Here is a 12,045-nt window from a genome sequence, read left to right as displayed (position 1 = left end):
TATCGTTGCCTGAAAAAATTGATGAGATCGGTCGTATATATAGTATATATCCCCCACAACCGATTGTTCAGATAAGGAACTTTTCGTAATTACTGCCCTATTTTAAGAGCTAGAGGCTTCAAATTTCAACGAATGCTTACGTATATAGCATATATTGTTGTCTGAAAAATTCATAAAGATCGGTGGTATATATAGTATATATATGGTGGTATATATAGTATATATATATAGTATATATATATATATATTTTCGCAAATTTTAGCCCCATTTTAACAGCTAAAAGCTTTAAATTTCACCGAATACTTACGTATATAGCATATATTGTTGTCTGAAAAAATTATAGAGATCGGTTGTATATATAGTATATATCTCCTACAACCGATTGTTCAGATAAGAAACTTTTCGCAATTTCTACCCCATTTTAACAGCTATAAGCTTCAAATTTCACCGATTGCTTACGTACATATATAGCATATATTGCTGTCTGAAAAAATCATAGAGATCGGTTGTATATATAGTATATATCTCATACAACCGATTGTTCAGATAAGAAACTTTACGCAATTTCTACCCCATTTTAACAGCTATAAGCTTCAAATTTCACCGATTGCTTACGTATATAGCATATATTGTTGTCTGAAAAAATCATAGAGATCGGTTGTATATATAGTATATATCTCATACAACCGATTGTTCAGATAAGAAACTTTGCGCAATTTCTGCCCCGTTTTAATAGCTGCAAGCTTCAAATTCACAAAATGCTTACGTATATAGCATATATTGTTGTCTGAAAAAAGCGTAGAGATCGGTGGTATATATATTATATACTTCATATAAACTGTCATTTTTGCCCCTTTTTTACGGCTAGAATCTTCAAAATTCATCAAATTTCATCAAATAGTTACTGTTTAGGCCCGATGCCTAACTTTTATCTGATTGACGGCGCCCCTCCCTAACGTTTTATTAATATTTCCAGCCACCCACACTCACGCCGCATTTGTGTGCATGCATGCACATGCATGCGTTTCATACGCATGCACGTGTGTGTGCGGGTTGTCAGCACCCATGCACGTATATGTGGGGGTTGTTGTGTGTGTGGCTTTTTTCCCCTCCTTAATACCAGAGGACTTTTTCGCGGCTTAGCGGTTGTCCTCAACGGGATAACCGGCCTCTTTCTCGATTGACCGCCAACCAGCACACATCGCCCAAGATCGCCATCGTCACGTTCAACCCCAAGGTAATATTGTATCCACTCTATATTTCCTAACACTCTTAATAAAACATTATTATAACGAGGAAATCCTCTTTGCGTTTGTTTCTTTTATTTCTTTTGAGCGAACCATCCACTCCAAGATCGACCCGTGTGCGCCTACCCATTGCCGGTTTCAGACGCACCCAGGCCGAACATTGGTCCTTACTCCCCGAAAAAGGAACTAAAAGCACCTACAAATTACAGTCCACAACGCAGCACAATTTTGCCTACTAGACAATTTGCCGAAGGAATTTGCCTAATAAAAATTTATTTGCCACCAATTGCTGACAAGGAAAAAGTTGGAGCTTTTATATTAGACAAATACCAGAGCCACAGCACATTTTGCCTAAAAAAAATTTGTTTGCCACAACACATATTAGCAGAGCCACCGGAGCCACAGCACAAAGAGAAGTAAGTTTATATTTCTTGCCACTTTTTTTTTGAGTGTTGTTTTTTTTTTGCAAAATTTCATTTCAAAAATTTTCAGTCCTTGTGATTATCTGGTCTATCCCCCCACCAGTGGTAAGGTTTTCCAGACACAACACAAGGAAGAGGGCAACCTAACCTCACTTTCCGCGCCATACTAAATAGGTTTTTGTTGTTTTTTTTTTGTACTTCACAAACACGAAATTAAGTTCACTTTAATTAATTAATCCGGTGCTCACTTCACTTTTTAAACACTTTTTACACTTTTTTGGCGCTTGTTTTGCAATATCGCACGCATTTTTTCACTTTCACCAAAATACACCCATTATTTGTGGAGGTGGCGAGTGGTCCCCTTTTTTGTTGTTGCCGCTGAGACAAAAAGTCTGTAAATTAAACCTTTTTTCTGTTGTCGCTGCTGTGACAAAAAGTCCATAAAATAAACCCTTTTCGTTGTCGCTACCAAGACAAAAGGTCTGCAATAAACAAAATAAATAATAAACTCGAAGTTCAATAGTTTTTATTTAGGGCTGGGCAGGCATATTAACTCAGAAGAGTTCTATTTTTCTAATCGGAAATTTTCTCGTTAATAAACGTAAATAAAACAATGGAAACCTACATCCGATTAGCAGAATCAATCGCAGAGTTTGATAAAGATTACAGCCTTATTCCGGAGAGCGACCATAGCAAACACACCCTTGCAATACAGCAGGAAGAGTTGCGGCTCTTGTGGAAGAAGGTAAAGTCTGCGTTTGATTCGCTATTGGGATCTGATGAGGTGTCAGCGGATGACGTTATGGCGATCAGAAAGAAGCAAAAGGCAGCATACGCAATCTACGTGCGATGTTCAGCGTCTATATCTGCTGAGGCAGAAAAATACAAGAAGGGTGAAAAGAACGTCAACCCTGAGCAAGAACCTCATGCGCATAAAATTCGCCTCCCTGCTTGCGACACGGAAGTTTTTAAAGGGGATTATCTGTCTTGGCCAACTTTTCGGGACCTTTTCACGGCAATTTATATAAACAATTCCAGCTTGAAAGGGGTGGAAAAGTTATTCCATCTCAACAACAAAACGCAGGGCGAAGCAAAAGATATCGTTAAAAAATGCCCCCTCACAAATGAAGGTTTCGAGATGGCCTGGAAAAACTTGTGTGAAAGATACGAAAACAAAAGTATCTTAGTTAACACACAACTACAAATTTTATTTAACTTAAAAAAGGTAGAAAGTGAGTGTGGCAGTTCAATAAAAAAGCTGCAAAATGATATAAATAATTGTATTTCGTCCCTCAAATGCCACAAAATTGACACTTCCAATTGGGATGCAATCCTCACTTATCTCTGCTCAACCAAGCTACCAGAGAGCACGTTGGCTCTATGGGAGCAAAGTATAGACCATAAAATGGACATATCCAAGTGGGAGGATATGGATAAATTCCTGTATAATCGGTTTCAGACACTTGAAACAGTGTCTGGTTTTACAGGGCATGCCACTTCGAAAGTGCAAAAACCAAACGCGTCGCGACAATCAACAGAACCCCCTACGAAAAGACTTGGTGCCTTTCAAACAAAGGTATCCAGACCGACGTCAAAGGCAATGTGTAAAATGTGCAAGTCCGCAGAGCACAGATTGCGAAACTGTTCACGCTTTTGCGAGTTAACCCCTCCAGAAAGGATTAAATTCATAAAATCTACAAGTGGTTGTCTGAATTGTCTATCCCCAGGACACACAGTGACCAGATGCACCAGTTCCTACAACTGCAATACGTGCCACTCTCGTCACCATACGCTCCTGCATGCGGATACCCTGCAGAAAAACACCACCTACAACCCGCCCCAAAACTCCTACGATAATAGGCCCTCTACTTCTAGACAGGCATTAGCGAGACAGAAAACAGAAAAACCAGGTTCAAACGGGAACAAAAATGTGACATCCTGTCATACGAATTCCAGTACAGGTGTGCTATTAGGAACTGCTCGCGTACACATTCACCATAATGGTACCGACTTCTCCGCGCGGGCATTAATTGATTCAGGGTCTGAATGTTCCTTTATAACTGAAAGACTGAAACGCAGAATCAATTTGCCAGCGGGGAAAATGCATGCCCAAGTTCCAGGCATCACAAATGCGGTGTCAGCTCAGGTGAAAGAGGCATCCAAAATTGAATTACGTTCACCAGTGGATGCTTGCTTCAGCCTGACTACACCCGTTCTAGTCCTAGCCAAACTCACTGGGAATCTTCCATCCTGCCATATCAACGCCATGACTATGCAGGCATTCCCAGACTTGGTGTTGGCAGACAAGAGGTTCTACATCAACGAAGACGTAGACCTCATACTTGGAGGAGATATATATCCCCAAATTATACTGAGCGGTCCGAAAAAGAATGTACTAAATACACTTTTGGCCCAAGAGACAGTGTTCGGTTGGATACTAACCGGTCGCATCGAAGCACCGAGCCCAACGAAGAGCATCATGTCATTTTATAACGAGGTTGCATTGGACAACCAATTAAAAGCTTTCTGGGAGATAGAAAATGTTCCCAAAAATAAAATGCTTAATGAAGAAGAAAGGTATTGTGAACAATTATTCAAGGACACAACAAAACGTGATGAAAGTGGAAGATATACAGTCTCGCTACCATTCAGGCAGGATTACCCTGAGAATATTAAATTAGGACCGTCCCTAAAGCGCGCATGTTCACAATTCTTCAGAAATGAGGGGCGATTACTGAAAAACCAAGATTTAGGAAAAGAGTATGTTCGGGTGTTGTCAGAATACGAAACACTTGGACATATGAGAAAAATTAAGAATAATATACCATCCGACGATTCGGATAATTATTTCCTGCCCCACCACGCCGTTGTAAAAGCGGAAAGTACCACTACCAAGGTGCGCGTCGTCTTCAACGCGTCAAGTCCGACGGCAAATGGCATTAGTCTAAACGACATACTCCACCCAGGTCCAGTACTCCAAGCAGACTTGCCTATTTTAATTTTACGTTGGCGACTGTATCGCCTTGTCTTTAATAGTGACATAGAAAAGATGTATAGGCAAATTTGGGTGACCGATAATCACGCCAAATTTCAAAGAATTGTTCATCGAACATCCCCCAACGAACCCATCAGTCTTTACGAACTAAAGACTGTCACATTTGGTGTAAACTGCGCCCCCTACCTCGCGATACGGTCACTTCTACAATTGGCTGATGATGTAGAAAATACCCACCCAATAGCATCGGGTATATTACGCGAAAGTATGTATGTCGACGACGTTTTATCTGGAGGGCATACAATAGCGTCAACTATCAAAGCAAGGAACGAGATTCGCGAAGCATTACACTCAGCTGGCTTTCCATTGCGCAAGTGGACATCCAATTGTGAGGAAATCCTTCAGGACATCCCCAAAACGGATTTGCTCAGCGAGGACTTCCTAGCGTTTGAAGAGGCTAGCTCGGTGAAGGCACTCGGAATACGATGGAACGCGCATTCAGACATGTTTTACTTCACCGCAGGATTTTTAGAGAATGGCGAGAACATCACCAAACGCGCAATCCTATCCGCTATAGCCAAACTTTTCTACCCTTTAGGCTGGCTTGCACCAATGGTCATAGTGGCAAAAATACTAATGCAGAATATCTGGTTAGAGGGCACCGGGTGGGACGAACCTGTCTCCCCAACTACCTTAGAGCGGTGGGAAAATTTCACCCAACACTATAGCGAAATAGATAACATTAGGATACCGCGGTGGGTAAATTTTTCACCAGAAGACGACATAGAAATTAACGGCTTCTGTGAAGCTTCCGAGAAAGCACATGCGGCAGCGGTATACATGCGCGTGAAAAGAGACGATCAGGCTTTCATACACTTACTTTTAGCAAAAACCAGAGTAGCTCCACTGAAAACGATCTCGCTACCACGTTTAGAACTCTGCGGCGCCGTGCTGCTTGCAGAAATCATGGAATCAATATTCCGAAACACTCATTTGGGACTAGCAAAAGTTCACCTCTGGACGGATTCAATCATCGTACCCGCATGGATAAGAAAGCCGCCCTGTTCCTGGTCAATCTTCGTCGCACACCGAATCACTAAGATCATCGATATGGTCGGTAGCAAGGACTGGCTTCACGTGGACTCGGAATCTAATCCAGCGGATCTAGGAAGCAGAGGACTACTTGCATCAGAGTTGACCAACAATTCGTTGTGGTGGAAGGGACCTTCTTGGCTGCAAGAAGACAATTCCCACTGGCCAGCACAAGAGACCGAATACAAAACGTCCGTTGAGGAGAAGAGGGCACAAACATATGCCACGACAAGGGTAGATCATGTAGATATTCTCGACCGTTTTTCAAATTTACCCAGGGCTTTGAAGGTTCTATCCTATGTTAGGAGATTTTATAAACGAACTCACCCAAAACCTAAAGCAATGTTCCACGAAAGGTCATGTATAATCTCAGCCGATGAGATTAAGGCAACGACTCAAGCATTAATACGAGTCTGCCAGAAACAATTTTACGGGACAGAATATTTAAAATTGAAAAATAGGGAACCTATCGATCGAAAGAGTGAAATACTGTCACTCAACCCATATATCGACAAAGATGATATTATTAGAACAGGGGGGCGTCTAGGGGCTTCAAAGGACATGTCATACAATGAGCGTCATCCGATCATCTTGCCTTACAATTGTAGGCTGTCTCGCCTTACCGTTATGATGGCTCATCATGACTCCCTTCATGGCGAGAACCAGCTCATGCTCCGTCTCATCCGAACCCAATACTGGATACCGAATGTCAAGACCATGATCAGAGCCATCATCCACAATTGCAAAACCTGCATTATTCACCGAAAGCAGGCACAGTCCCAACTTATGGGGACCCTTCCCTGCGAGCGGACTACTTTTACCCGCGCGTTCACCAATACCGGGGCAGACTTTGCAGGGCCTTTCGACATCAAAAGCTACCGCGGTAGGGGATGTCGACTGTCAAAAGGCTACGTATGCCTTTTCGTCTGTTTTTCCACTAAGGCCATCCACTTAGAAGCCACTAGTCACCTTAGTACCCCAGGCTTCCTCGCGGCCTTTTCGCGTTTTATCGCGAGAAGAGGATGTCCGAAGAACATCTACTCCGACAATGGTACGAACTTTGTCGGAGCTTCCAGATCTCTACGATCGGAATTCAAAGCCTTCCTGGCAGAAAGCCGAGACAAAACAGTCTCCAAGTATAGCAATCAAGCATTAACTTGGCATTTTATTCCCGCGCCAGCGGCACATATGGGCGGCTTATGGGAAGCGGGAGTGAAGAGCTTCAAAAGCCACTTCAAAAAGATCGCTTCTCCCCACAAATATACTATGGAGGAGTTCCAAACACTTTTGTGCCGGATTGAGGCGTGCCTCAACTCGCGCCCTCTCAATCCGGGGTCGAATGACCCAACGGACCTGGAACCCCTAACTCCAGGACATTTCCTAACAGGCAGCCATCTTCTGGCGCCGCCAGAACCGGATGTGACCGAAAGCCCGGCCTCCATAATAAACAGATGGCAGAAGCTCAAAGCCCTCCATCACACTTTCTGCAAACGATGGAAGGTGGAATATCTATCCGAACTTCAAAAACGAGTGAAGTGGAAGCATCCCAAAGAAAATATAAAAGTGGGAGATCTCGCTGTCCTCAAAGAGGACAACTTATCTCCCAACGAGTGGAGGCTAGGTAGAGTCGTCAACGTACACCCCGGCGAAGATAACAGAGTTCGCGTAGTCGACCTCATAGCAGAGAAGGGTCAAGTCAGACGACCTTTGGTCAAAATTATCCTTCTTCCAACGGAGGAGATGGATTGCGAGAGGGCCAATAACTCCTCTTAACCATCCCTCCGTTCCTCTCCCTCACTCCCTTCCGAATTCCACCTTCCTATCGAGACCCAAAATCAAACCCCAATTCACTCGCTCACCCCGAGCGAGGACAACAGAAAAGCCTACCGCAGAAGGGCGAACCGATCTGCCACAGAACACAGCTGCACTCGTTGCCGCGCAACGAGGCACATCGCAAGCCTACCGCTGATGAGAAAACTCATCTTCCCCAGATATTAGCAGAGTTAAATTCCTTATAGGGTTAGAAATTCTAATTAAGTCCATCCATACATGCATATGTACGCTGCCCACTTAAATCTGTTGGCTTACGCCGCCTGGTCACGCTTAAAATGCGTCGTGAACATAAAGATAATCTTTACACATCATCGCCACATAACATAATTGAGCAACGTCAAAATGGTGTAAATTGCGCAACCGCCTTGGACAGTAAAAACGCACAGAAAAGTAGTAAAACCCATAAATCCATAAAAGTAGGTGTTTAAAAAAAACAGCCGAGCATGTTTATGCTGTTAAATATGCGAAAGAAGAGATACGATCAGACAAATTCTAAATATTCTCGCGGAATATTGTTCTCGCGGATTTTTTATTCCCGCGGAAAAATTCCTCCAATTCTTTTCTCCTAGGGAGAAGAATAATTGGGGAATAGGAATTTCGAATTTCCGACGTCAGCTGTTTTGTGAATTGAAATTTCGTTGCGCATTTCTTATTTCGTTTAAAAAATTGAAAAGTTTAATTATTTTTGCAAATTTGTTTGAAACTAAGAAATAAAATATAAACAATGCACAGTATTGCATTTCATGTGTTATTCGCTAAAATGAGTAATGAATTTGTGCCACAGCAACATCAACAGAGGAGCATAAGAAGAAGGCAGCGGGATAACACAAATCCGCTGGGGTTGCATGCTTTCGTTCAGCAAAGCAATTTTCTGGGGCCAAGTCGAGTTGAGTTCGCCTTTCGCCATATGCCGAAATCTATTCAAGCCTTCTTAAAAATCCCTGCGGAATTTCTGGATGGCTGCATCAAATACACCAAGAGCTCTTACGTTGCTTATGATATACTTTTCTACTTAAAATAGAGAATATTGTGGTAGAATGTACATACATACTTTAGCACAAATTTGTACAAATAAGTGTTCTTTCTTAAAAGAACCAATTTCCTTTAAGTATTTTGATGCATTCCCTTTAATTTAACAAGTGGAAAAAAAACTATGAAATGGCAAAGAAATCTCCCTCTCCCTCACATTCATAATACCTACTTTTCTCCCATAACCGGTCTCCGCCTTTTCGAACATTGTTCAGAATACGAGGAATGGAGAAAGGAAAAAACTCGCAAGGAATTTTTGTTCAGAATTGGGCTGAATATGAAATGTAAAACCACTTACCAAATACGTATCCCAAATCCAATGCAACCGCCAAATCCACCGGAGTGTGACTTGATCCATGGAGTGAATGCCCTACAATCACAGCAGCGCCACATTGGACAACGAAAGCTTAGGGTGCATGATAGTCTAGCAGTTAGGAACAACACTAAAATCAAAGGGTTTATATGGGATAAGCAATAGTAGCTAAAGAATTTTCCATGCTCACCATAATGAGATCAACCGTAGCCCGTTTTGCCATGTGTGCCAAAGGATATGCTTCCACCCCAAAAACCAACGTACTCTATACTTAGCACACAGCGCCACCAAATCGGGAAGGGGACATAGTTCACCATCAGCAGTTCCCTTCCCTCCAAATCTGTCTAAGACACGTCCATCAACAGCAAAGGCCTTCACATTGTCATTACGTCGGTCTGTCACAAATATATGTCCCGATTTATTTATGCATCCACCATCGACCCACGGTGTGGTGTTTATGATAGAGGCTTTGCAGCAAAGCTTCCCTTTTTATACAAATGTTTCTACCCACATATGTAAGTATATTGAAAGGTAATTACAAATACAATATTGTCTAAAGTATATCTACGGAATTGTATTTGTATACAAAGGCCTTAAGCGTAGACAATATACAATCACAAGTATGGAGTATCTATGTAAAATGCTTAGAATCAATTTTAAAGCTTTTGAACAATGCAATTTTTTGTAGCGATAAAACCGAGCGCACACGTTGCTTTGGGTCCACCTCCAATAGACGTTTTAGCACATCTTTAGCCTCGTGTGGGAGTTCATCAAACAATTTTGTGAAGCGAGTATTTGTTGTTTTCGCTCTTGAATCAAAAAGTTGTTTGTTTCGTCCTCTTTAGAAATTGTTGTTGGAAGAGTTGTGATATGGTCTACACTATCCATTTTCAGGTACGTTGAAGGCAAAGTGATATCCAGGAATGTCCGAATGTCGGGACTCGTTTGAATGAGCATTTGGCAGACAAGAATGCCCAGTGACCACCAATCAGCTGCATGTCCGGGTGCCATATATTGAAAAGTGCCGCATATAGTTCTGGTAGTAGCCCCTCAACGCAGCCACTTGCTTAATCCAAAATCGGTTAATTTTCAGCGGTCACCAATATGTTTTCCGGCTTAACATCACGATAAATTACACCAGCATTGTGTAGAAAATCAATAGCCAGTGGGATTTCCGCTAAATATAGCCTTACAAGATCCAAAGAGAAATGTGTTATTTTAGAGAAGAGTTCACCGTTCGGCACATATTCTGAAAGTATATGCAAATTACGACGATTTTGCCACGAGTCCACTTGTTGTACAATGAACGGATGATGTCCGCACAACTTTTGAATATCCGATTCGTCCTTTATTTGTTGTACGCTATTCTCCTCAATTATTCTTGACTTCTTTAACACTTTGAGCGCATAAACGGGTGCAGAATGTGGTGGTGGTTGTTGTATTGCTTGGCCGGTGTTTTGTTTTTGTGCTACATTTATCAACGATTGTTGTTGTTGGTGTTGTAGTTCTTGTGTGTAATGCTTATTAATTACTTTGAAGACAACGCCGAACGCGCCCTTAGCCACCAAACGTACAATGCCGAATTGTTCGTTGCGACTGGTCTCCTTAAAATGTGAGCTGAATATGGCATTGGTAAGTGGCTTATGCCATTGTGTTTTGGAGCGACGCTGCTGTGCTGACGTTAAACTTCTTCGTGATGCCTTATTGCGATTGTGAAATGAATTTCTATTAGCACCGCCAGAAAAGCTTCAATTCAAACGACCACTCAAACTACCAAAACTCCAAGCGGATGCCTGTCTTATCCGTTGTGTTCTATTAGCGTTAGCAGCTGATCGCCCCTCACTTTTGTTTTCTATAGCTTCAAATTTCCTATTTATATTTGCACTCTTACTTTGCGTCCGATGTAAGCTGGTTATTTTGGAATGAGGGCTTCCACCATTTAATTGATGCTGTTGTTTTTCCACTGCTTTTTGTGCCCGCTCAATCAATGACCGTTTTGCGATACTGCCCTTCTGCAGCCGTTGCTTGGAGGTTGTTGTGGCCAGCTCATTCCTGGATGCACTAACACTATTTCCCATTAAAATTTTCGTCTAAAATTCATTTAATTTCGATTTGTTTTGCTTTCACCGTATTTTGTTTTCTACCGTCTATGAACTTTGCATTCTTTTTGGAACTTTCTATAAATTACTCGCTCATGAATACTCGCTGTAACTGTTTCGTCGTTTATTTTCACTTTGAGATAAGAAAAAAATAGAAAATTTGTTGTGAAAAAACACATTTGCTACAGAAGAAAAATAATTTTTATAATGCGCTTTAGTGCGCGCACACTTAGAGATCACGTTTTTCGTTTAATTTTTCATTTTTCAGCTTCTCTTAATGTTTTTATTCTGTTATTTAAATTAGAATGGCCCAATCCTCTTTTCTTTCCGCGAATATTTTTTTTACATCGTTCCATTGCTGCCTCTATCATTAAAATGCTTGGATCAATACGCTTCTTAGAAGCCAGTTCACATATCCGTGTTTCGGATTGGACACACATTTGTTGAAACGGACATGCACTAAGCAATTGCTCAAGGCCTTTGCCACAAATTTTTTTGGCAGCTCGTCGTTTAGCTGCCCTCCCGCTAATTGTGGCACTGTCTTGGTTAACAATTCTAAGATTCGCAAAGCGCCCATTTCTCAATTCTGTGGAAGATTGATTGCCAAGGTTTAGTAGAGGACGATTTAACGTCATTCTTGCACGCCCGAGACATCCAATCAAGATACTGGTCAGCTGAATTCATTTTAGCCGTCTGCTTTTTTTGTAGCAAATGATTCTACTACGGCCACGCGCCGTAGTAAAAAAGAATGAAACAACGGAAAAAATCTTTCGATTAGTCCCGTTTGTTTCAATTCTGAGAAATTTACATTCTATACACGGGCGTGTATGAATGTTCGCAATTTTTTTTGTCTTTGCTGCCGGTAAATATCTACCAGTACGCGGACTTTTTAAGAGGAAAATGTTGGTAAAAAAAAAAAAAAAATTTAAATAGTAGTAGTTGGTAGATTTTTTACCAAGAAAACAACAGCTATAGTTCTTATTTGTACCAAACACTTAATAATTTATTGTAAAA

General features: G+C 41.5%; 1 pseudogene; it reads right to left on the bottom strand.

Annotated features, from left to right (window-relative positions):
* Positions 1–650: 650 nt before the first annotated feature.
* Positions 651–11,121, bottom strand: LOC137234527 (serine/threonine-protein kinase S6KL-like; annotated as a pseudogene).
* Positions 11,122–12,045: the final 924 nt, after the last annotated feature.

This window comes from Eurosta solidaginis, chromosome X (assembly GCF_040869045.1).
Source record: "Eurosta solidaginis isolate ZX-2024a chromosome X, ASM4086904v1, whole genome shotgun sequence".
Taxonomy (NCBI): Eukaryota; Metazoa; Arthropoda; class Insecta; order Diptera; family Tephritidae; genus Eurosta; species Eurosta solidaginis.
This window is presented reverse-complemented; position numbering and strand designations above follow the sequence as displayed.